The sequence below is a fragment of the Lissotriton helveticus genome, chromosome 11 (genome assembly GCF_964261635.1).
Source record: "Lissotriton helveticus chromosome 11, aLisHel1.1, whole genome shotgun sequence".
NCBI lineage: Eukaryota > Metazoa > Chordata > Amphibia > Caudata > Salamandridae > Lissotriton > Lissotriton helveticus.
In genome coordinates, this window is record NC_136072.1 from 326,342,730 (window position 1) to 326,369,718 (window position 26,989).

Here is a 26,989-nt window from a genome sequence, read left to right on the forward strand (position 1 = left end):
ACACAAAATATTATAAAAGATTGCTTAAACTGTGACCGTGGCATGAAGATCCCATGGCTCTTAGGAGTTTTTAAAACACTAAGTGCCGTGGGCAAAGGTGATCTTTTCTCCGACCCCTCCAAAAATAAGCCCAAGGATAAAACAGAGGTTAAACATGCACTGTATGCACTTTTTAAATCTGAAAGGATGGGAAGAGAATCAATAAAATCAACTGTTGCAAAATATATGGGAAACGAATTGTGCAGATATCCACTCCCGCCCTACCTCACTCTACCCATGACTAACTGGGAGAGATCACTTTTGTTTCGTTTAAGAGCGGGTTCAGTGAAATTTTTGTTGTCCTTCCCTCTGGGCTATCGACATAGCACTGACTTCAACCCATGCCCGTGCGATGGTGTCAGCACACAGAATGATTTACACTTCCTATTCTTCTGTAAATTTTATTTAAGATATATTAACTGGTTTTTAACTCCATACTTTAGGAAACATCGACCCCTCTCGCTGGAAAAGTCTTATTTGATGTTGGTTTCCTTGGACTCAGATGAACTAATTTTTCGCACTAGCACTTTACTGAGATTGTTAACGCGAGTGTGTAAAATGATGGAAAATCCTTGAAATTTGCCTCACTAGAACTGCATCGTACTGTATCATATATATTTTTTTACTTGATCATTTTGTAATAATGTGTAATGCAAATGAATTGTTGTTTTTTATGTGGTACTTTTATGAATTTTATGAAATTCGAATAAAGGTCTTTTGAACTTTGAACACTGGACTAATACATTGTATATATCAATAATGACATGCCCATTATATTTCAATTATGCATCACAATATCTATGCTAAAACGGGGCTCTCAGAACCAGTAAAACATAAATACATAAATGGAGACTCATCAGAAAACAAATGAAAGTCCTCAATGAAGGAAAGCCTTCAGTTTTAAAGAGTGCCACCTTTGGAGTTCCTAACTTATTAATGCCATACAACAGAAAATCTATTGTCTCTCAAATAAATTTTGAAGACTTACCTATTTAGGTAATTATAAAGTGTTAAGGTGCCTACGGGTTTAACGCACAAAATAAGTGAAGATGATCACAGTCATAAAGCCTAAGAGCCATGTTTCTAGTCCTTCTGAAAACGTATTGTATGGCAAATATTGTGCTGATTTAAAAGAAAGTAACAAGCATGTTTATAGAGTACACCATATTTGCTAATACTCGTTGAGGTGTAGGTACACATATAGCCAATGAAATCAGACTCTTTTTCAAGTGTATCTTGTAGAATTCCAAAAAGGTACCACTCTAAGGCCCCACATGCTCTTGTCTTTACAGGGGCAGCCCTTAGCTTGAAGTGTGACTGCCTCTATTTTGGCACCCTTGTCCAATGCTCGTAGCCATTCTTATTAAAGGTGGTGCTGTCCCAGGTGCCCAATGTTTGGCTATGTCCCGTTTGGGAGTCATGGTGGCAATACCAACTAAGGTGCGCTCACCGTGTTGTGTTGCCCCTGATGTGTTCCAATATCCCAAGTAGGACCATCAATGGAGATCGGTCAATAATTCTCCTCAGAATCTTTGTCAGGGTTGATAACATTGTTTCCCAGTAGTCTGCAATCACTGGACAGTCCCAGAAAACGTGAAAGAGAGGCCCACTAAGTAACCCGCATCTGAAACATGGCAAAGAACCCTGCCAGCTCATCCTAAACCATTCAGGATGGAAGTAAATGATGTGTAAACATTAAATATTTGAGTTTCATAAGTTGCGTGCACATTCCTTTCATAGAAGATAAGCACTCGCTGCAGAGATACACCTGTAATCTACATCTCAGTTATGACTTACTGTACATTTTTTGTGAGTGATTCAAGCTTGTCTGCCCTAGAGGATCTGTTTTGCTGGGAATGAAAGATTGCACTTGCTGCCTTCTGTGAGAGTGGGACGCTTGCTTTTGTATGTGCCATGCTGCACCTGTGCTGTGAGGAAGCCAAGCTTGCACAGTTGCTGCCCAATTTTTGTCTTGTAATTAAAAAGCTTGCGCTGATTCTGCCTAAGCTGTATCTGTACTCTGAAGGTGGGAAGCTTCCACTGTTCTGCTCAAGGTGTTCCATGATGAATGAGTGTTTCCGCTATAATGTTGTATCATATGAAATAAAAACAAGGGATATATCTATTGAATAGACTTTCATAAAATGCCCTACGAACCAGGGACTATTGTACAAAATTAGAAATGAGAAACCTACGTTCTAAGGGAGGTGCCTGCCCATTTAGGGACAATATTCAATTGCTGAATCATGACATCTGAGAATATAAATAAGGTTTGTTGCTAGATTGTCCTATTTTTTATCTTGTGGTAAGTAAACTCCAGGAAAAACTATTATTGGCTCAAATACACACAATTTTGATTTAGAACTGATAGTTATAAAAAAGGAGAACAGAAGTCCGAGATCTTGTTATTTGGTAAATTCCCCTCTAATTTCCGAGAGCAGCTATGGCCGGCTGACTCTCCACTGCCCTCAACCACGGGAAAACCCGTAAAAAACCTGGGTGTATGGTTCGATGACAATCTCTCTTTCTCAACACATATTGAGAAATTGGCCGGCTGCTGTTTCGGCCTTCTTAAGACTCTCAGGAATTTTTTGCCACTTCTTCCGCAGGCGGCGAGAGAAACAGTTATGTGTACACTGATCTTGTCACGACTGGATTACCCCAATGCCCTCTATGCTGGCATTCCTGGCTACCTGCTGAAAAGGCTTCAGGTGGTTCAGAATACGGCGGCCAGACTGCTATTGGGCATTTCGGCGAGGAACAGCATGCACCATCAATTGCGTTCTCTTCACTGGCTCCCCGTGGTGGACAGAGTTACATTTAAATCTTTGGTTCTGGTCCATCGTGCTCTCCACAGGTGGGGCTTCCTCTATCTTCAGAGGCGCTTTTCTTTCTATGTCCCTTCGAAAGCTCTTCGATCCATGTCCTTTCGCTTTGCCCAGGTCCCTCGTTTTAAGTATCAGAGGCTAGGGGGCAGCTCTTTTGTTGTGAAGGCTAGCGTGGCCTGGAATGCCCTCCCCCTTGCCTTGCGGTCTATCCAGGACTCGGCTTTGTTCAAAAGGAAATTGAAGACTCACTTCTTTGCTTGTTAGTCTCTCTCATGACCCCTTTGGCATCACGCCGGGACACTCATGAGTATCCGAGCGCGTTATAAATGGATGTAAAATAAAATAACATAACAAATAGGACATAACTTCACCTGAAATAGGGAACTCATACCAAAACGACTGTGCAAGAGAACATCAGTACTCTGTTATGATTCCCAAAGTTAGAAGTGGAACCCAATGACGAAGCATACCACACAAGTAGGTGATGGTTTATCATCCTAGATGAGTCATTAATGTATGCTAATTCCATAAGAGGTGTTTTTGTTTTTTGAAGGTGTTTGTATTGCGTAGATGTGTTCTGTTTACAGGGAGAGCATACAACAGGCCTTTAACTCCCCTCAGTCCATCTCAAGCGTATTAGCTTTCTGTGTTGTAGCCACATTGTATGTGTTAGAAAATTTTGTGATACTTCTCCTGTTAATGTCACCTGTACTTCACCTATGCATTGTGTTAGGGAAAGCTTTGCAGCTGCTTTCTGTATTGGAGCCCAAAAGGAGTTTTAGCTTTGTACCTGCCACATATCCCTGCAACTGTGTCCGTGCTGAGAGGAGAGAAGACCCACGAGGCAGCAGCAGGAGCCGAGGAGCCGAGTCCCCCCCGCCGCCGCCTTTGCCACCAGAGCGGCCGCCGAGCGGGGGGACTTCAACCCCCAGGAGCCTTTGCGGGGGCGCTCCCAGTGACGAAGCGTTAGGCGCCAGGCGGCGCATAAAACAGCAGCGCTCCCGGAGCGCTGTGGGAGCCCAAAAGGAGTTTTAGCTTTGTACCTGCCACATATCCCTGCAACTGTGTCCGTGCTGAGAGGAGAGAAGACCCACGAGGCAGCAGCAGGAGCCGAGGAGCCGAGTCCCCCCCGCCGCCGCCTTTGCCACCAGAGCGGCCGCCGAGCGGGGGGACTTCAACCCCCAGGAGCCTTTGCGGGGGCGCTCCCAGTGACGAAGCGTTAGGCGCCAGGCGGCGCATAAAACAGCAGCGCTCCCGGAGCGCTGTGGGAGCCCAAAAGGAGTTTTAGCTTTGTACCTGCCACATATCCCTGCAACTGTGTCCGTGCTGAGAGGAGAGAAGACCCACGAGGCAGCAGCAGGAGCCGAGGAGCCGAGTCCCCCCCGCCGCCGCCTTTGCCACCAGAGCGGCCGCCGAGCGGGGGGACTTCAACCCCCAGGAGCCTTTGCGGGGGCGCTCCCAGTGACGAAGCGTTAGGCGCCAGGCGGCGCATAAAACAGCAGCGCTCCCGGAGCGCTGTGGGAGCCCAAAAGGAGTTTTAGCTTTGTACCTGCCACATATCCCTGCAACTGTGTCCGTGCTGAGAGGAGAGAAGACCCACGAGGCAGCAGCAGGAGCCGAGGAGCCGAGTCCCCCCCGCCGCCGCCTTTGCCACCAGAGCGGCCGCCGAGCGGGGGGACTTCAACCCCCAGGAGCCTTTGCGGGGGCGCTCCCAGTGACGAAGCGTTAGGCGCCAGGCGGCGCATAAAACAGCAGCGCTCCCGGAGCGCTGTGGGAGCCCAAAAGGAGTTTTAGCTTTGTACCTGCCACATATCCCTGCAACTGTGTCCGTGCTGAGAGGAGAGAAGACCCACGAGGCAGCAGCAGGAGCCGAGGAGCCGAGTCCCCCCCGCCGCCGCCTTTGCCACCAGAGCGGCCGCCGAGCGGGGGGACTTCAACCCCCAGGAGCCTTTGCGGGGGCGCTCCCAGTGACGAAGCGTTAGGCGCCAGGCGGCGCATAAAACAGCAGCGCTCCCGGAGCGCTGTGGGAGCCCAAAAGGAGTTTTAGCTTTGTACCTGCCACATATCCCTGCAACTGTGTCCGTGCTGAGAGGAGAGAAGACCCACGAGGCAGCAGCAGGAGCCGAGGAGCCGAGTCCCCCCCGCCGCCGCCTTTGCCACCAGAGCGGCCGCCGAGCGGGGGGACTTCAACCCCCAGGAGCCTTTGCGGGGGCGCTCCCAGTGACGAAGCGTTAGGCGCCAGGCGGCGCATAAAACAGCAGCGCTCCCGGAGCGCTGTGGGAGCCCAAAAGGAGTTTTAGCTTTGTACCTGCCACATATCCCTGCAACTGTGTCCGTGCTGAGAGGAGAGAAGACCCACGAGGCAGCAGCAGGAGCCGAGGAGCCGAGTCCCCCCCGCCGCCGCCTTTGCCACCAGAGCGGCCGCCGAGCGGGGGGACTTCAACCCCCAGGAGCCTTTGCGGGGGCGCTCCCAGTGACGAAGCGTTAGGCGCCAGGCGGCGCATAAAACACCATTGCCCCCTCCGCGTAGCGGGACGCGAGCGGGTCCAAGTGCGGGGCTAAGCCCGGGCCAAGGGCGGGCCCGTTTTAGCCCGTTCTAGACTGTGAGAGACTGGACTGGGCCATCCCTCTAACTCCCAAACTTTAAATTGACTAGTGGCAAGGTAAACTAATTTAACATCTATTGTGTGACTGGCCTATTGTTAGTTATCCATTGCTAGGGCCTGGTTGTGAACTATTGTCTGTACATCATGTCTAAACAAAAAACGCCTGTCACTCCGGCTAACACCATGCACAACTACCTAGTCCAGGTAGTGACAAAAATCAATAATAACCGGAGGACCTCCCTAGGTACGGGGGATTCGCCACCCTGTGCCCAAATCAATCAATCAGGGGTGTCCCAGCCTGCAACTGATGATCTTATTGTCTCCGACCCTAGTGAAGTCTTAATTGAGCATTTAGAAATTAATGGTTCAATGACCACAATGGACCATCAATCTGACCCCTTTACAGATCTGATCAACTTAGATGTCCAAGACAAATCTGTGTTAATTGAGGAGGCAGATATAGAAACCATTACCTCCCCAACACCTGTCCCTGCCCCGAGAGCAAAAAAAGGGATCACTAAGGCCCCGAGAGCAAAAAAAGGGATCACTAAGGCGCCACCTAGAAGAGGTGGCTTACGCTCTTCTAAAAATAAACCCGCAACCCCACCTAGACGAGCAAAAAGAAAGAAAGAGGATGGGATACGGGAAGAGGAGTATGAAAATGAAGATGGGGAGGATATTCTTTTAACTAATCTCATGGGCGCACTAGAGTCTAAACTACTAGGTTTAATGAAACCCCTCATATCAAAGGTTGACCAATTAGTTACTAAGGTCAACAAGCTAGAATCCCTGCTAAGGAAAACCAATGAGGGGGTGGGTGAAATAGCAAATCTAGTTGCTTTAAAAATTGACCAAATGGAGACTGCGGGAAGAACAACAGGGGTGACTGTTGGTTCACAAGCTTCTTCAGACCATGTCCAACACGCTAGCCCCAGGAATGATACTAACTCTGGTATGAATCTTCCTTATGAGTCAGCCCAACTAATGGGCAGCAGTATCCCTGAGACCCTAAACCCAGAATCTGCCCCAGTTGAACTAATTGTTGAAGCCTCGCCCCTTATCTTAGTACTAGCTAACACACCCTTGCTCAAAACTGGTCAGATCGAATCCCCTGACTCGTTAAGAAATAAGGCTCTCCAGTGGTTGAGTAGTAATATGCACATATCCCCCTGGGGTAAGGAAAAATTATCAGACGATCTGCTTACAGCAAGAAGAGTTAGGTGGATAGGTACTAAGCCAAAGAAATTTCAAGGGGATTGTGTGGTCTTGAACTTTAAGGGCCCCGATGTTCTGCCCGATGTCCTACGGAATATTCTTCCTCCACAACGTAGGACAGCTGAAATAGTTCCACTGACACTGGATTTCTTCTACAGCAGAAGGGGTCTAGTAGCAAAGTCGAGTATACTAAGAACTAAATGGACAGTAGTGGGAAATAGCAGGGCTAGAACCATTCCAGCATGTGAGTGGGGGCTAAGCTTGGACAATCATTACTCTGTGTTAACGGATTTGAATGAGTGTGATTGACTCACATATGTCTCCTCTACTACCCTGAATGTGTGGACGGGCAAAGGCTGTGCTAAGATTGCCATGTTAGATGAATCCATACCAGTCCCAGTTGAATCTTGTGCTTCCGATTTGGAAGAACAAACCCGAGCCCAGGTGGATGAGGAAAAATCATCGGAGGAAGTTGAGTCACTATCGAGATTGAACAAAAAGGTAATACTAGGAGCAGATCCTGCAGAAACACTGAACATTCCCGACATTGCCCAGACGTACTCCCAGCAGGCTAAACCAAAGCTACTAATCATTTCATGGAACATAGCCGGAATAGCTAATAAGCTAAATATTCCCGACTGGGGTGATTTTATTAATCAGCACGACATCATCATGTTCCAAGAAACTTGGTCAATTATCCCAATTTTTAGGCAAGGGTATTTAAACTTCTTTATCCCGGCAATTAGTAACAGAGTGGGACGTCCCTCGGGGGGCCTGTTAATTTGGGTACGCCAAACTCTGAACTGTTCGGTTAAGCAAAGGTCTATTCCCTCTAACGATATTTTGGCACTTGATTTCTCCTGGCAAAATGGTCATCAACTAGCCCTGTTTAATTTGTATTCAAGGGGAGTAGCAAGGGGTAAATCATCTGAGACCCTATCGTGCCTTGAGAACAATATTGAACAGCTACCAGACTCCTCTCACATAATAATAGGCGGGGATTTCAATACCACCTTCGAGCCTTTGGGTGAGGAGGATAAAGTCCTGGCTGAAGATGAGGACTCCAAGTGGGGTATACCCCAACTAGATATCCCTGTAATTAAGACTTGGAGCACGGTAGCAATACAATTGAAAAGTTTTTGTCTCTCACGAGGACTTAGAGCAGTGAACGGCCGGACAGTGTCCGATTGTAGGGGGGAAAACACCTTTGATAATGGTAGATCGGCAAGCAGGATAGATTATATACTTCTAGATGTAAGGCTCTGGGATAAATTGGAGGATATGGAAGTGAAGGCTAAGATTGAAAGCGACCACAATCCATTGTGCCTGACACTACATACCTACAATGAAATATTTGACCATCCTAGAGAGGATAACATGGTCACACAGGACCTAGTATGCTCCAATAACTCCCGTTACCTGAAGTGGAGTATGCTCCTAGAAGATCTCGTTAAAATAGAGACTCTAAAGAAAGTAGTAGTGGGTGAAGTTGCTAAAATTAAGTCCCATTTTGGACAGACTAACTTTATCAACTACATGATGACTGCCCATGACACATTTTTTACCACAATCCAAAGTTTCTTCCGGAAAAAAACCCCCGTAAGTAAAATGAAGAAACTACAAGACACTAGGGGGTGGTTTGATAAGAATTGCAGGGCAGCTCGAGATAATCTCGGGAAGGAATTAAGACTAGGAAGGCCTGAAGCAGTAAGGCTGGCGAGGAATCAGTATAGGCAGGTTCAAAAAGCGGCCAAGAAGCGTTGGGACGAGGATTGTTGGCAAGAACTTAAGGAGATCTGTGCCTCCAAGGATTCAAAGCGCTTTTGGGCCTCAGTGAAATGGGCAAAGGGTGGCATAGCATCCCAGCCTGTTAATAATGTTGCAAAGAACAGCTGGATAGAATACTTTCAACCACAGTATGCCCGTAATTATATGTTTAATAATGTTAACCTTCCTCTACAAGTCTACTACAAAACACCACTATTTGTTGAGGGGGATGTGAGTGTTGTATTAGACTGTATAGCAGGGGGGAAAGCACCAGGCATGGATGGTATTCCGGCTGATATTTTCCTAACTGACCGGAAGTCCTGGTGCACCTACTTTACAATGTTGGCCAATGCAGTGGCTATGGGAGGGGAAGTGCCCGCCTCATGGAAGGGAGCGGAAATAATTCCCATATATAAAAAAGGTGACCGTTCCCTGGCTAAAAACTATAGACCCATTAGTTTAATTGATACAGCTCAAAAGCTAATGGGTCGACTAGTCCAAAATAAACTGCAGCAATGGATCGACGCAAATAACATCTTGTCACCCTATCAAGCTGGGTTTAGGCCTTTAACCAGTAGCGTTGACCAAGTTCTCCATTTTTTAACAATTTATTGGAGAAATGTCACCCTGAAGAAGGGGACATTGTATGCAGTTTTTGTAGATTTAAAAGCCGCTTTTGATTTAGTCCCTAGGGAAAAACTCTGGCAGACCTTGGCGGATGCAGGCATAAAAAAGGAATTGCTCACACTCCTCGTTCGCCTACATGAAAATAATTTCGCAAGGATACGATGGGGCAAACAAGGAGAGGTGACTGATTCCTTCCCGGTTGAACGTGGGGTGCGGCAAGGATGTGTCCTAGCCCCAACCCTCTTCTCCATTTATATAAATGGTATTGTGGAACATCTAGAGAAGATTGCTAGTGACGCCCCTGTAATAGCCGGCTCCCGTGTACCAGTTCTCATGTTTGCGGACGATACATTATTACTTTCCCGCACCCCTAGTGGGTTACAAAAAGTAGTTGACGCCTTTGGTGTATATTGCGATGATAAGGGCCTAGAATTAAATACCACCAAAACGAAATTTATGTGCCTTAATCAACAGTCCTCGTTTAAGGGTGTAATAAAATATAAAGGAAAACCCCTAGAAAGAGTGGACTCTTTTTCATACCTAGGTATCACTCTGCAAGAAAACATGAGCTGGAAACACCACATAACGACAACCCTTCTAAAATTTAGACAGCTATCAGGTGCTATTTCGCTAAAACACCGCACTTCTCTGACAAAGCCTTTGAATTGTGTCATGGAAATTTACTCTATGAAGGTCCTGGGGGCTTGTTTATATGGCTCTGAATTATGGGGCTTCTCAAACTTGAGCGATCTGGCCAGAGCGGAAAATAGGTTTCTAAGAGGGGTTACAATGGTCCCCCAAAGTACCCCGATGATCCCGTTAAAATTAGACTTGGGCAGAAAATCAGTTGTGGACATAGCGAGGCTTCGGCCCCTCCTGTATTGGAGGCGAATTATGGTGACCCCAGAGTTAGGCCACTATGCAGCAGCACTGATGGATGTCATCAAATTCGACCGCTTCCATACTATCCCATGGCTAAGGGAGTTGCGGGGCCTACTTACAGAACTGAAATTGGGCCACCTATGGGACAACAATGATCCAACCTGCTTCCCCTCAAAGGAAAAGCTAAAAGACCTTTATTGGGAGATGATATACCTTGCAATATTTAGGGACAGTACAAGTGTAACGTTAACATCTCGCTTTTTAAACTTAAAAATGTACCCATCATACGAATGTTTTTGGGACCTAATAGAAAAACCGTATGATAGAAAACTGTATTTCCAATTTCGCATTGGTACATTACCACTAAATGCGTTTAAGAAGCATTGGTCCCAGATATGGGATGAACATTGTCACTATTGCATTGGGGAAATTGAACACATCTCCCATTTTTTGTTTTGTTGCCCACTGTATTTGGCCCCCAGACGTAAGTGGCTAAAACCGGTGTGTCTAAAGTTGGGAACCCGAAACCAAGCCGAAGCCCTTAGGATACTTGAATCTGATTGTACAACATTGTATGTGGTTGGTGTAGCAAAGTATTTGGCATGGTCGTGGCTAATTCGTACCCGATCATTATTGGCTACTGTATCACAATGAAATTATGTATATCCATAAACTGTTCTATTGCAACAAACTGTATGTTTTTAAACCTATGAAATGTGTATTGTTTCTTTGTTTATGTTGTTTTTGTCTGTTTATGTTGTGACGCAAAGTATAAAACTTTTCTCCATTCAAAAGACAAAATAATTGGTATTGCCAATGCATGAGTTAATGCACAGTAAGACTGAATGAATAAAGTATGACCCCTCGCAAAATAAATGAGCAGAGATTACTTTTAGTTTTACAGTGAAACAAACATTCTTTGAAATGAACTAGACAATTTGGCAAAGTATTAAAACATGGCTGGTAAGTGGTAATGTGCCATGTGTAACACATTATCCCAATTCCAGCATTTTAGCCAACAAAACGTAGAATGCAGAGTTTTTGAACCCATAATTGAAGAGTAAAAAGTAAAACTACAAGCCCACAACACGCACCACGATGTAGGCTGAAAAAACAGAAATGTTCAACTGTATCATATGTTACAGTGCAACTTGGCTGACTTGTTAAATACAAAATAAAATGTAGTTTCTGACGTTCTGCTTTTTTTCCTTATAGGCATTCATGTTTTAAACAGCCCGGTAGGTGAGAAGGCAGAGAATGCCGTTCAATTGCAAATGTGAGCATCTAACTGCTAATGAGTTAACATTAACTATGTTTGGAAAACCAAATGGTATGTTAAAACTACACTAGGTACATTAACCCACTTACCTATACAGTCACAATAATGACAGAATAATGGTATCCTTAAAAAAAGGTTGAACACCAACATGAAGCACTATATTTATTATTTTCTTATTTAATTTTGTGGCACAGCGAAGGTGGCTTGGTGGCAGCTGGCATTCGCTATTACAAATAAACAATGCGCCCTACAATTACATTTTTCACAGCTTCACTCTTAGACCTCGCATCACTGGCATGGTTTTCTCATAATCTTTTGCCTTCTACCCTCCTGTTTTGCTGGCGTAGTTTTTGCTGGCTTTAGGACTGTGCACTTTAACACTACTAACCACTGCTAAAGTGCTTGTGCTCTGACCTTAAAACATGGTGTAATTGGCTTACACTCAATTGGCCTATTTAATTTACTTGAATGTCCCTAGCAAATGGCACAGCGTGTGCACAGAGCCAATAGATTTAGGTCCAGATGTACGAGCATTCATTTTTGCGAGTCGTAAATTGAACCAAATTTCGACTTGCAATTTGCGACTTGCAAAAATTAATGTACAACAGTGTCTCAGACACTGTTTGCGATTCCCAATGGGGTCGCAAGTTGCATGACTCATTAATATTCATGGGGCTGTCGCAATTTGCGACCCCATTGGGAACAGGTTAGCGACTCGCAAAAAATGGTTTCTACATGGGGCTGCCCTTTTTTGAGGTCGCAAACGGGCCGAATTCCTGTTTACAACCATAAAAAACGGTAGTACATCTGCCCCGGAATGTTACTAGTGGGCCTGGAGCACTGATTGTGCCACTCGCTTAAGTAGCCTTTTAAACATGTTTCAGGCTGGCCATTGTAGCCTGTGTGTGCAGTTTTTTTTTTAAACTCTTTATTTGCAACAAAAATAAAGTGGTGGTCAGCACAAGCAGGGAATACATTAGTCACATACGTACCATAGGAAAACACAGTATACATATAACCTCTTCAATACAGGACGTTCCACAGCAGTACAATCACAATAGCAGTTCACAATGTAATCAGCTTGTCAATGGGTGTGATTCGGGGGGGCTCACATATGGTACCCCGATAGTCATTCCAATTGGACCACACCACCACCCATTTTCGGGGGCAACCCCGTACCACGTACACTGTCTTTTCCTGGATCATGCACCAGTCCATGTCCGTCTTCCAGGAACTGAGTGTCGGAGGCGCTACTGCCCCCCACAGCCTAGCTATGTTTCGCTTCACGATTGCCAACCATAGTGTCACCCAAAGCTTCCTCCTCGGTGGCAGCTCCATGGGCTCCCAAATGTTCAAAAGGCATCTCTTCGCCTCTAGTCGCAACTCCACCCCCTATACCTCTTGCATACAGTCGAGTACCCATTTCCAATAAGTCTGCAGCACAGGGCATTCCCACAGTAAATGAAAGAAGGTTCCTACCTCCCCACACCTCCTCCTGCATAGTCCATCCACACTGCGGCCCATCAGCATCAGCCTAGTGCCAGAAACGTAAATCTGATGGAGAATTTTCAATTGGATCAATCTGAGTCTGGCTGATATAGCTACCTCCCTGGGGGATGCAAGCGCGCCTCTCCAATCCTCATCATCTATTTCAAGCCCCTCTGCTTCCCATTTTCCCTTGAGAGTTAGTAAGGGGCCTGGAGAGTGATTGATAAGTTTCTTGTATGTGAGGGAAATGGCGCGTTCTGGGAGGTGGCCATCTAGCAGTCTGTCCTCCAGGGGGAAGGACTCTGGGGGCTGGGTCCCCGAGGGGATGTTAGTCTGAAGGGAGTGCCTGACCTGAAGGTATCGAAAATATTCTGTTTGTGCCAGATCGTAGGTGTGTTGGAGCGAAGCGAATGGCACAACTCCGTCTGGACCCCATAGATCTTTAATGTGGGAAATCCCAATTAGGTCCCAATTGCGGAACCCCTTTGTGCGACCCAGAGTGCCCAACCTTTCTGAGATCCATAGCAGGGTAGCCATTGTTAGAGTGTTAGCCCATTCCAGTTTTCGCTGGACAATATGCCATAATTGGACAGAGTGTTTCGTGGGCCCAGTGAGTGAGAACCTGCCAGGCCTAGAGTAAAGCGCAGCCTCAAAGTTCCCGCCCAGAAGGAGCCATCGGTCCATGCCGTATCCCGGGTCGCTGCCGTCGCAGTAGGTGCCCTGGTTTATGGCCGAAAGATGCGCAGCCCAATAGTATTTCCGGCTGTCTAGGAGCGATATGCCCCATCAAACCATCCCAGTGTGAGTTTCTTCAAGGATATGCGGGGCATTCCAGTCAACAAAAGATCCCTCTGTGTGGCTTCGATGGACGCAAAATAGGACTGCGGGACCAAGTCCGAGTAGTTTTGTAGAGAGTAAAGCAATCTCGGCAGGGCCATCATTTTGAAGAGCGCTGCCCGGCCCAAGAGGGACAGCGGGAGTTTCTGCCAGGTGCCGGAATCCCTTTTAAGCCGCTGAAGAGGCGGCAGCAGATTTTTCTCATACCTAATGGTTTTCTCTCTGGAAATAAAGATTCCCAAGTACATGAACCCGTCTGTGGCCACCTTAATCGGGCAGTCGAGTGGGATAACCGGAGGGCCTCCATGAAGAACCTATATGAGGGACTTACCCCAGTTAATGCTGTACCCTGAATTCCTTCCGAAACTGGTGAAGATGTCCAGGGCTACTATGAGGGACTTCCAAGGTTTTGCAAGATATATGAGGATGTCGTCCGCGTAAAGCGAAATCTTGTCCTCCCATCCATCAGCCCACCGGAGCCCCTTCAGAGGGATCCTGTCTGATCCAGGCAGCGAGTGGTTCCAGAGAAAGGGCAAAAAGCAGAGGTGAGAAGGGGCCCCCCTGTCGCGTCCCTCTTCCTAGGGCAAAAACCTCTGAGGTTTTATTATTAACTGTGACCTGGGCCAAAGGCTCGGAATAAAGGAGACGCACCCATCCGATGAAGCTAGGGCCAAAGCCCAATTTCTGGAGGACTGCCATCATATAGGGCCATTCCAGAGTGTCGAATGCCATTGCGGCGTCCAGTGACACCACAACCGCATCCTCTTGGATCGTGTGACAGCGTCCCAGCACTCCGTGCAGACGGCGCAGGTTGAGCGCCGTGCTACGATGGGGCAAAAAGCCCGATTGGTCCGGGTGGACCAATGTGGTTAAAACTGGCTTAAGCCTATTGGCGAGGACCTTGGCGAGGATTTTGGGCTCTGCATTTAATAAAGAGATCGGCCTGTAGGAGGCACATAAGTCTCTCGGTTTCCCTTCTTTAAGGATGGCCACGATTGTGGCTATACGTTGATCTCTTGGTAGAGCACCCCTCTCCCTACTCTCCTCAAACATACGTTTTAGGTGTGGGCTAAAGCTGTCAGGTTTGAGCTTGTACAGCTCGATCGGGAGACCATTAGGCCCAAGGGCTTTCCCCGACCGAAGATCTCGAATGGCCACACACAGCTCCTCGACGGTAAGTGGCGCCTCCAAAGTTTCCCGTTCAGCAGCAGAGAGAGTAGGTAGCCTAATTTCAGCTAGTAGGGCTACCGAGTCCTCCTCCGGCCGATCAGACCCCCTACTGTAAACCTGTTGGAAGTGCCTCGCAAACTCCCTAACAATCTCTCGGGGTTCCGTGATAACGGCCCCCGATTCAGCCCTAAGCTCGGTGACCACTCTCTGCGCCTGCTGCTTTTTATCTAGCCAGGCTATGAGCTTGCCCGCTTTGTCTCCTTGGTCATACAATCTGCCCTCCCTATCTCTTGCTAGAGTCTTAGCGGCATCAGTAGCCAGGGCCTTGTATTCAGCCGCTTTGAGTTGCATACGATGTATAATTTCTGGGGTCCCATCAGTCTGCGCTGCGTTTTCTAGCGCAAGAAGATCACTTTCCATATTTATCATTTATACCTCTCGTTCCTTGCGACGTCCAGCAATCGCAGAAAGGGCCTCCCCCCTGAGCATGGTCTTAAAGGCTTCCCACAATACTACTGAAGACTCTACAGTGCCTTCGTTGCTCTCAAAGTACCGGTCAATTGAAAGAGTCAGTTTCTTCCTCATCTCTCGCTGCGAAGGTACCAGGCGTTAATCGGCGCGACACACCCCTTCCGTCGGTCACCGATTGTGAGGTGGGCCCATAGCGGGGAGTGGTCCAAGATACTCCTTGCTAGGTGTGTGACATCCTGAATTGTAGTGCCCTGGTGCATAGGTGCTAGGATGTATCTATGTGCGAGAAGGAGCGGTGTGGGCCTGAAAAGAAAGTATATTGTTTGTGCGTCGGGTGTCAGAGACACCAGAGATCAAGTAGGCCAAACGCCTCCAGGAAATCAGCTAGCCACCTGTGTCCCATCGGAATGTCCCTAGGCGGGTCTCTATCAAAATCTCCCGAGACCACGGCGTTAAAGTCTCCGCCCACTAGGAGTTGCCCATCTGGAAGGGAAAGGAGACGCCTACCCAAGTCTTGGTAGGATTGAGTTTGAAGACCCAGCGACATATAAGTCGTTACCAGGTTGAGCCTGCGCCCCTCCCATTTCCCCGAGATAGCCGCAAAGCGCCCCAGAGGGTCGGATTCTGTGTGGTCAATGACAGGGGGGAAGCTACGACGAAGACGGATTCCCACCCCCGAGACCCCGAGGTAAAACCGGCATGAATCACCAGAGAGTATCCCCATCTGTTCAGCGCGTGGCACGTGTTTCTCAACAGGTGGGTCTCCTGCAGAAGCTTATCCCCCAGCCCATTGACATTCCAGCTCAGTATCTTAAGGCTTTTATCCCACTGCATAGCCATCAGCGCATTCCACTGCAAGAACAGCTCTGTGATTCCTGGCACGTTGCATAGGCATATCTGTACACTCCTGGTGTGACCATTCCAAAATTTCCCCCACTGCCCCCAACCACCCCCAACCCCAACCTAGGACCCTGAAACTGACCCCCAACTCCCTTCATCCCCAAAAAGGGTTTGTCCCCTCCCCTAACGTCTCCCCCACCCTGCTTCCCTGCTCCGTAGGTTTCAAACTACCCACAACCCCAATTAGCAGAGCGCCTTTCGCCCGACCCCAACCCGGGAGTGAGGAAACCGCCCCCTCCCGCTAAAAACTCCTGAAGGGGAAGAGTGCGCCGGCCCCAGCTCCAGCCGTCGCCCATGCCTGCCCCCCCTCATGCATAACAGTTCTATACCCAAGAATGCACTCCTAAAGAATTAGATCACAGTCATGACAGTTCGTGTCCCGCCACTGGCGCTACCAGGTAGCGCCCTCCCAGCACCAGCTTTTAGCTCGGTGAAGTAGTGCGCGTCCTTCCTACACCGCCCAACATTTCCAGGGGCCTGCGATGCTAACTGAGCTGAGAGGTCCCCCCCGTATCCACCCGCCCAGTGGGAGTAAACCATTGTCCTAGCATTTCACTACTTTATACATTACAGTTTGTCGGGGTCCATATTTTGTGTCCGCCTCCACTAGCGACCATCCGTGTCTCGGAGAGACCCCCACTTGGGACTGGCCGACCTGGACCGCCAGGAGCGTTGACTCTGGACGTCCACCTCCGATCTTCCAGCTGCGGATCCCGGAGAGGCGACCTGGTTGTCTCACCAGGCTCCGCCCTCCGTTCGTTCCCGCGCTTGCGATGACTCCCTTTCGAGCCAGTCCTGCACCTCCGATGGCGCGGTGAAAAACAGGGATTTGCCCCCCGCGATGACCTTCAACTTGGCCGGAAAAATACATAATGTACTTGAGTCCCTTATCTCGGAGTGCTGCCTTCACGCCCGCAAAGGAGCGCCTTTCCCGCTGGACTTGAAGCGTGAAATCCGGGAAGAATCGGATCGTGGCGTTTTCATATTGCAGGTCACCCTTCTGTCTAGCCGCCTGGAGGATAGCATCTCTATCCCTATAATTCAGGATTTTTGCAATTATTGTCCTGGGCGGCGCCCCCGGCTTGGGTTTCGGGACCGGTGCGCGATGGGCACGTCCTACAGTGAAGATGTTGGATAGGCTCTTAGGCTTTAAGTGGGTGAGGATGAGGTCCTCCAGAAACAGTTCAGCGCTGGGCCCCTCCGTACCTTTCGGCACTCCCACCACGCGTATATTACTTCTGCGGGCTGTACCTTCTTGATCCTCGAGCTTAAGGGCCATTTGCCGGTGTTGGTGTATCAGTTCGCTCACACGTTTTTCCAACATCTTTGAGGAGGCCTGAAGCGCCTGTATATCAGATTCGTTGTTTTTGGCCTTTTCTGTGGTCATGCCAAGGTCCGTTCGGAGAAGGTTAACCTCTATTGAGATTTTGTCCATTTTCGTCTCTAGGTTAGTGCCCAATGTTTTTATCGCCGCCATAATGGAAGTCAAGGACGGCTCTTTCTGCCCTGCTTGATCTTCGGTTGCGCTCCCTGCCTGGCCCTGCCCCAGAGGAACTGTATATTTGTCCAACTTGTTGGTCTGGGCGGTCACGTTGCTTTTCGGCCTCATGATGGCGAGCTTTCTGCACCTCGGTATTTGCTCTCGAGCTTGTAGTGCCCGGTTTGGGAGGCGCTGCTCAGCCTCCGCTGCATGAGGGGTCTCCCCAGCGGCCTCCTTTAGGAAACTCCTGTCCCTTGTGTTGCCCTGGTCAGCTCTTGCGGCACGTCGGCGCCTTTCACCTTCTCCAAGGCGCTCTGGCGTAGTCTGGGGTACTCCTGGCCTCCACCCTCAGGTCACCCGTACAGTGTTCAGTCCCGCTGTACGTCTCCCTCCTGCTACACGTTTCAGCTGCACCCCTAGGCTAAGATTCAGAACAGCCCACACCGCTTTGCAGGGCCCGGCGCACTGCCCCCCCCGGGGCCTGTGTCATATTCCGCCACCTGCGCTCACTCCTCCATCTCCAGAGGGGCCTTCTCCTTTATGACAGTCCCAGCATCAGTCCCTGGGGTTCGGTATTAGCCGCCCCCCTTGCTGCGTTTGACCCCACAGTCTTCAGGGCCCACCGGTACCGTCCGTCCACCCGAGGCCCCAGTCTATCAGCGCTGGTCCGATTCGGCGCAGGCCGCGCCTCCTACCAGAATGGTACTGTGGCTCCGGGGGCAAGGGTCTTACCCCTGCGGTATCTCGGGGCGTCACAGGGGTTCACACTCCTCCGTGCCCCCTTTTCTACTGTTGGTTCTCAGGCGCCGCTCCGGACCCTTGGTATCGTCCGGCGAGCAAAGGCCTCAGTCAAGTTGCCCGAGTTTAAATTCAGCGCCAAACGCGCCTCTCACTCGGGTGGTGCTGCGTGTCTGGGGTCCAGGATAATCACCTCGCTGCGGCTCAGGATGTCTCAGGGGGTCCACACTCCTCTGTGTTCCCCCTATGCAGCTGCTAGCAATCGGGCGCCGCTCAGGACTACCGATCGCGTATGTCCGATCAAGCCCCCAGATCAGTAATGCTGATTTACTTCTGCACAGGCCGTGCCTCCTACATGAGTGGTGCTGTGTCTCTGGGGGCCAGGATCATTCCCCCGCGTTGTCTCAGGATGGCCCACGGGGTCCGCACGCCTCCGTGCTCCCCTACATTGCTTTCCGCCCTCAGGCGCCTCTCCGGATCAGGCCACGGCGCGCACCCCTCCCCCACAACGGGCAGGCCGCAAGCCGGGGCCTCTCGTGGTCACGCGATGCGAGCGCGGGGCTCCAGCGTGTCTGCAGGGTGCCCAGGCTCCGCGACGCTGGAACTTTTTCTCCAGGCCGAAGGCAAATCTCACTCCAGGAATCAGTTGTGCCGAAAGCGATCCGCCGTGGCAGGTAGAGGATTGCACTTGAGTGTGTCTCGGGGCAGATGCATAGCGGATATTTAAGGGGACAGACTTAGCCCCGGCAGAGCTCCCCTCTTAAGCGGCCATCTTCGCTGGCGCCTGGCCACACCCCCCCCCTGTGTGTGCAGTTTTAAACAGTCATTTCAACCTGGGAAATTAAGCCTTTTGCCAGGCCAAAACCTTCCTTTTCAATACACATATGTCACTCCTATGGTAGACCCTGAACAGCCGAGAGCGCAAGATACAGTGTTTTAAAAAGTACATTTACTTTTAAGTCTTACATATGCTGGTTGTGAAAAACTCCAAAATTCGTTTTTCACTACTGCAAGGCTTGCCTCTCCCACAGGACAACATTAGAGTTACCTTTTATTACATTTAATAAGCTGTAACTTCAAATTGGGAGCAGGTAGACAGGTCGGGTTTTGTGTCTAAAGAACTGCAATTAAAAGCCCTTTTTAATGGTAAAGTCAGATTTTTTTAATTACAATATTGAAAATGCCACTTTTTGAAAGTTAGTAATGCAAGACATGGGCCCTATACGACACAGCTAGATTGGGCTAGTAAATGCTAAAAAGTCAAAACATCTAGCTGACCATTTGAAGGCTGCTAACATTTAGGCAGACTCAGACCAAATTCACAAATCAGTTGGTCTATTACATTTAATTAATCATTGTAAATCATTTCATTTTATGGAACCTTCAAGACAGAAGTCAGATACACATAAAGTTCACATTACATCAAGCCAAAACACAATTAAGACATAGTGACAAATACCAAATAACAATAAATTTAAATAGTTTCCAGTCCAAAAACAGAAAAAACAGGTAACCCACGGATCACATTTTTAAAAAACACTGAGGTTACCATTCAACGGAGGTAAAAAACATTTCCGGTAACAAAGGGTTACAGCATTCAATACATATATTTCCCTAAGTTGCTACATATTCTTATTAAAAATGTTCCCCTGATGGTAAAAAAAGAGCCAACGCGTTTTCAAGTCCCACTCTATTTACGGGGGTCTCTTCAGGCCTGTGACTGGATTCTCAAATAGATCTTGGGCATCCCTTAAAGGAAATGGGAGACTCTTGCGGGGTTGTGATCTTGAAGAAAAAGAAAAAGTTTCCTTTTACTCCCAACTGTCACCACTTCTTCAGTTAAGATCCCTTTAAAACCTGCCACGGCGAGCACCTACTGCTATTAGTAATTCCAAGCAGCAAGTGTATAAACAAACCGGCACTACAAGTCATGTTAAACATAATGGTAAACTGAAGAAGTGGTGACAGTTGGAAGTAAAAGGAAACATTTTCTTTTTCTTCAAGAGTACCCTTGCTGACTTCATTGACACGTTTCACCTCGGAACGGACAATTCTTATTGCTCGCACAAATAGCATTGAATGCACACAGGATATAGCAGTCTTTTACGGTGGTCCCACAGGTGTCCTATACCTTGGAAACACTATTAGCTATGGCAGACGGTAGGAGATTGATCTCACATGTATACACTGCTCTAAGGAAGGATAATCCTCTGGCTGAGCTATCAGTGCAAGACAAATGGCAGCAGGTCTTGGAGGCGCCACTCTCTGCAAAAAACTGGGTGGGAATCCATGAGGGGGTGAAGTCCATGTCCACCAATGCGTGGTTTAAACTACTTCAATAATGTGGTGCATCAGGATTATCTTATCCCTAGTAAGCTCCATGCTTTATATCCGGAACGCTCCTTCATGTGCCCCAGCTGCATGGGGTAGGGAGCGGATTTCCTGCACATGTCTTGAAACAGCTCTTGTCTCTATTCCTAGAGATGTAGAACAGTGTCTGCTGGGGCGATCCCCATTAAAAAAAAAAAAAAGAATTAAGCAGATTGTTTCCTCTACTGGAACTTGTACTGTCCAAGAGCTGAATAGTCATAAGGTGGTTGTCCCCACTTGCGCCGAAACTAACTGATTGGCTGAGAAATATGGCCAAATGGGCGAATTCTGAAGAATGTCAAATGTGCAAAACGTGTAGGGACAATAAACTTGCGGAGGACCTGTAGGCCTGGGCAGCGATGCTCAATGAACTGCTGGCTCCCCAGGACGAGTTATCTGCTTAGATGCATGTGTCACTGAGAATGCAGGGACTGCATGGATAAGAAGGGGATTGTAGGTTGACTTCTACTAGACTCCAGGAAATGGTTATACACAAATTTCTATTGTTGACGTGTCTTGGGGAACATTCAACATTATTTAGTACTCAGACATTGCAATGTGATGTGATTTTGTTAGAGCCTGAGGGAATGGATAGGTAGGATTACAAGTGATTGTATTTGTTGAAAAATATTGCGTTTTCTTAATATGATTATGAAAATGCTAATAAAAAACTATGCATTAAAAAAACTTTAACCCAGCACCTAGTAATCTGTACAAAAGGATTACTATACAAGTTGCTAATAGAAATTCAGCATCAGCTTTGTTATACGAGTATTCTTAAAAGCTGCTTGGGTTCCATGGGGTATATAGGGGACTTTAGACTATCTTATGTTGTGCAACTAATTATAAACTGCCATAGTAAATACTGCCCAATCTGTCATGTTGCCTGTAAATCCTTAAAAGCATATCCTATATTACACTCTAAAACGACACAGTGCAAGTATTAAAATCAGCAAACAGATGTATACATGCTATAAAACAGTTATTTGCATAAAAAAGACACATTAATAGTATAGCAGTATGTACTGTATAAAGCGCATTAGGTTCTCTGTAATTCGTGCAAAGAAAATGTTACAGCAAGAGGTATTAAGGGATCTAAACCAGCTTTGGTACATGACTTTTCTAAAAAACTGCCAAAAGGGACCAAAAAGTCTATAAAGAACTATGGGCTCTCTTATACTGTGCTGAAAGATACTACATCATGATGGTCAACATTCAGAATCTACTTTAATGTACTGGTGCTATATATGATCTATATATGACGTTCAGCTTTCCCCATAACAGATTAGTTCGATTTAATTGATATTATTATATTGTTGACTGCTTTGCTCTTGTATTGACCATTTCTAAAACAATTCCAAGTTTAAAACGTTATCTTACATTGTCACATTTCAATATGGATGGAAGCATTTTGTCAACTTTCCAGATCTTCAGTTGTCTAAAAACAAGAAGTAAAAGTACCCTTCTTTCTAGTTTACATGAGAGTTGGCTGGACTTAAAGTTTAAAGCGGCCCACAGTGCAAGAAGAACTCTGAATGGCCAAATGACTTGGTGGACAATAAACTTATGGTACAGAGAGCCAACTGGATCGGTCATGATCCGAAAACTTCAGGGAATGATTGTACCATTGTTAATTTTAAACATTTGCGGTTAGTGAGAGCTTTGTTGCAGCGTTCAGGCTATCTAGCAAACCGCAAGGGTAGAGTTTTGCCCTACCACTGGACTTCTTTTATAAGCCGTCTTACCAAACTTTACAAAACCATCAAGGGGTCATGAGTGCACCCACTAGAATGGCCCCTAACCTGACTGAATAGCTCCCTAATTTCCTGCCACTAAAGAACACATTTGCCCCTTTATCTGGTTTATATGATATTGACTGACAGACTCACTCAGGACATCCTAACTAAACTGGACTCTATTCAATTTAATTTCCTGCCAAACAGAAGTAATCATCATGATGTAGATTTAAATTCTGTGCCCGAAAACACTGGTTGGAAGAAGCCTGAGGGTTTTCATTTAATATCAAGGAACATTGCAGGTAATCAGTAAAAACTGTCAAATTAAGACTGGATAAACTAGGTTAAGGACTTTGATGTTATCTGTTGCCAGAAGACATGGGCAACTGAGAATTTGTATATAGATAAGGTTCAAATATTTTGAACCCAGTTGTTCCTTCCCTCGTTGGTAGGCCAAAAGGGGGCCTAGAGGTCCTCGTCACAACTACAAATCCCAATATAAAAATTGCATTGTTGTCTAATACTTCATGGTGTCAAATTTTGCACTTGTTTTTACTGGGTTTTTCGGATGTTTTAAAAAATATATATATTATTATAATCTTTTTTCCAACCAAACCATTAATAATGTAGATGAATGATTTAGAAGATTCCCTTCAGTTTTGTCTGAGAAATTTCCAAGGACATACGACCCTGATATGGTCAGGAGATTTTGAAATTAAAAAGTGCATATGTAGCGGCAATTCTATTTGTGGTTACCTGGATTGGCAGGGAGAAGATACTTCGCATTTCATTCATACTCCATATGGGGAGGCATTACATCAACTCATTATTAAAAACAATTTGTTATTTTCTTCTGATTTCTCTAAAAATGGACTTACTACTCTCCCAACATTTACAGGGTTTGGGAAGGGCAGGACTATCTATTTTTTCATATTTTTCCGTGAGATCGCTCTATTCATTTTAGGTAAACAGGTTTTATACACACATATTAGCGATCACAATGCGTTGTCACTTTCCCTTGATTACTGTGTACATAGTGTTAATAATTCCGGCTGAGACATTAAGCATGACTGATAGCCGCAACAATGGCCCCCGGATTTAATGGTAAAAAACATGATCATGATACATTTCTTTAAAATTGCTGTGCTATTGTAAAGTATTTTAGCATCATCGCTGATTGTGATTTCCATACTGACAGGTTCAAATGTAATACTTGTGCTACTCTACAGAGAGTTATTTTGTGATGACCTCACGCGGCACCTGAAAGTGCTGGTAAGCAATGTGTAGGGAAGTGCTCAGAGAGTGCTGCACTCTAGGGTGCTGTGGAAGTTTCAAGAATTAGAGCTACGCTGCAGCTAGTAGGGAATGCGGACGACAAAACAATGATGCGTGAACGAGACATGCAGCACCAAAGTGCATGCTGACATTGATAAGAACTACATGCAATTTGTGTGCTAGGGCACTGTGGGAGGGCAAGCCAGATAAACAAACGTGGAGGCTGAATGCATTTCTTAATGATGAAGGTTTACTGAATCTATGGTAAACAGAAATTTAATATCAGTCTGTTAAGGTCTCCTTTTCTTTTCCATCTTCTCTTATAGAGTCATATTCCCTCCACTGGCACCTCCGGAGGCTAGTAGAAGAAGACATAAAGGAGTGGTATGTATATATATTCTTCCTGTTTTGGGGAGTTTTTATCTACCCATCACCGCACCACCTTTGAAAACTGTGGTAGGGTCTTAGAGGGATGAAAATTTGAATAAATAAATAAATAAATGTAAACCAAGGAGAGATTAAGGAAGTATCCCCAGGCTTAGAACTAGTTAAACAATGTGGACAAACCCACTGTAAGATAAACTTACAAAACTCACTGCTGCGGTAAGCTGTATCAAAAAACCATTAGGTTTACTTAAAGGACCCCTCACAGACCATCGTAGTTGGTGTTATGCTTCATCATTGGGGTCACAATCGGGTGACCAAACGCCCCCCGGGTGTGCTACAATGCCTGATTACAGCGGAGTGGGTGTGGTGTATTTATGTGAGACGGTGTGGGTTAAAAATATCTCTGAGAATCCTTGCCTGTTATATTTATTCATGACGGCCTGGGATATAGTTAAAAACAAATGGCACAACCAGTGGAGGGATTTGCTCCTAGGTTGTCAAGTACTGGTCCACATGTTTCAGTCCAGAAAAAAACATTTGAATGGGTTTTCATCAGGACCGGGTGAATGAAGTGTGAGTGGCAAAAATCACGCCACGTGTATATGATTAACCTACAGACGCGCTAAGGTGTGTGGTAGTACTCAATGGTGTCGGTATACTTACGGACACTCAATTAAAAAACCTGTGAAGAGATAAAGACAAAACACAACATATAAAAATGCAACATAAAATGCAATCTTTCAATGGTGCCACTAATCAGATCTCAGGTAAGTAAGCATCCCAAGAGAATAACAGAGAAAGCAAAGAAATGTGCGCGCAATCAGAACCGGGAAGGACTGTTGGAGATAACACCACGCACCCCCACTCCCCTTACATGGTTGGTGTGTGTGGGGTCTTTTGAGAAAACCTAATTTTGTTTGACACAGCTTACCACAACAGTGAGTTTTGTAAAGAAATAAATAAACAAGCAAAACCTGGATCAGAATAGGAGTGGCTCGGGGGCGTGGCTTAGCCGGCAACGATGGTGGTTATGTAGTGTGAGAGCTCCGACCAGCCAAATACTATCCTGAGCAATTATCCTGGCCCCGGGCATCCAAAGTGACGCTGTTAAATCTCCTGAGGTTGCCTGCTCCGGGAGGATCCTCCAGTGGTGGCTGAGGCGAGACACCGGCCTCGGTGGGGTGCGCAGTGTTCCGGCAAAGTGGAGCGGCCTGCAGGGAGCCGGCGCAGTGTAAGCCAGGGCCTCCATTACCTCGCTAGTCCGGCAAAGCGTGCTTGTGAATCGGAGTGCATGGGGAGGTGAAGCCGGTGCGGAGGGAATGCAGCCTGATCCGGCGCCTCGGGAGCTGAGCGGGCCCGCCCCGACCTGCGGAACCCCCGGCGACACTACCGCAGCGGTAGACGGGCTAGTACAGCGGCGCCTGAGGTAATCGGGCAGTGACATCCTCCGAGGCGGCCCGGCGGGAGCGGCCGCCATTTTGCGGCACTTTGGACACCCGGAGGAGGCGGTGGAGGAGGGTGTCCGCCATACCATTGCCCAGTGGAGTGTGCCTCTCGGTGGCGGATTGGAGCTGGGGGGCCCCTGTGGGCTCCGGAAGTGGCAGATCGGTCGGACTGGCTGACTTCACCCAGCGAGGTCTGGGACTGCGATAGCCCGCTGGAGGAGCCCCGTGAGGCGGACGAGAGTGGCCCGGACCCTGTTGCGGTGTGGTGAGCTGAATAGGGCCCACGTGGGACGGCGAGAGCGCTTGGACCGTCCCTCCCCCTGCCCCTCCATCCTGGATTGAACTCTCCTTGTGGCTGCTCTCAGCGGCGGTGGGGAGGATCGGTGGTGGGATCGGGCCTCGGTGGGGGTTGACGGCTGCGGAGCTCCGTGGCCGGGCAGAGAGGTTCCCGAGCAGAGGTGCATTGGTGGCTGCATTCCGGGTCGGACGGCCGCTCTCTTTTTGCGGGGGATCTCTGTGGCCTGCGGCTGTGGCTGTATCCTCTCCTGGTGGTCATCAACGGACTGCAGCTGTGACTGGGAGACCGCCCCTGCGACTTGCAGCGGTGGACGCGGTCCACCTGGGGACCACTGGAAAGAGCCTGCTGGCGTGACTGTCGTTGTGCCTGACCTCTGTGCTGCCTGTGGCGACGGACTTTGCGGTGAGGAGTACTATCGCTCGGGGGCCCAACGGCGCCACGATGACGCGGGATCGTACGGGTGGCGGCCACACCAAGCAGGGGACCATCAATAAATTCACGGAGGCGGGCCTGGCTGCGGGGGCAGCGGGGTCGCAGAACCAGGCACCTGACAACGCGGCGCTATTGGCGGCAATCACCCAGTCCAGGGACATGCTGGACGCCAAAATCAGGGCGGTGGGATTGGACGTCATGCTGCTTCGCCAGGATCTGAGGAACGCGGTTGAGCGCATTATTGGCACGGAGACCCGCATATCGGAGGTGGAAGATGACGTGTCCATCCTCAAAAAGAAGGTCGCGGACATGGAGAAAATATAGAAGGGCCTGGCCATGCATGTCGAGGATGCCGAAGTTCGGGCTTGAGGAACAACCTATGCTTTGTGGGATTTCCTGAGGGCTGTGAGGGGGACAATGTGGAACGATTCCTTACCCAGTGGCTGGAGGGCTGGCTTCCCCCGGACGTGGTGTCTCGCTGCTTTGTTGTGGAGCGAGCACACAGGGCCCTGATGCAGAAACCCACTCCAGGGGCACGCCCATGGCCGATCATTGCCAAATTCCTACATTTCTCAGATCGCAACACTATCCTGCGGCAGGCAAGGGTCAAGGCCTCCCTCACGTGTGGCAACGCAACCATCCTCATATCCCCAGACTATACACGCTTGGTGCAGCAGCAGCGACAGTCCTTCCTTGCGGCGAAGGCCCGCCTCCGAGGC

General features: G+C 47.9%; 1 protein-coding gene across 8 annotated transcripts in view; it reads right to left on the minus strand.

The window, feature by feature from the left end:
• D2HGDH (D-2-hydroxyglutarate dehydrogenase) overlaps positions 1-26,989 on the minus strand; it is a 1,118,641-nt gene that overhangs the window by 239,824 nt on the left and 851,828 nt on the right. The gene's annotated exons all lie outside the window — the stretch shown is intronic.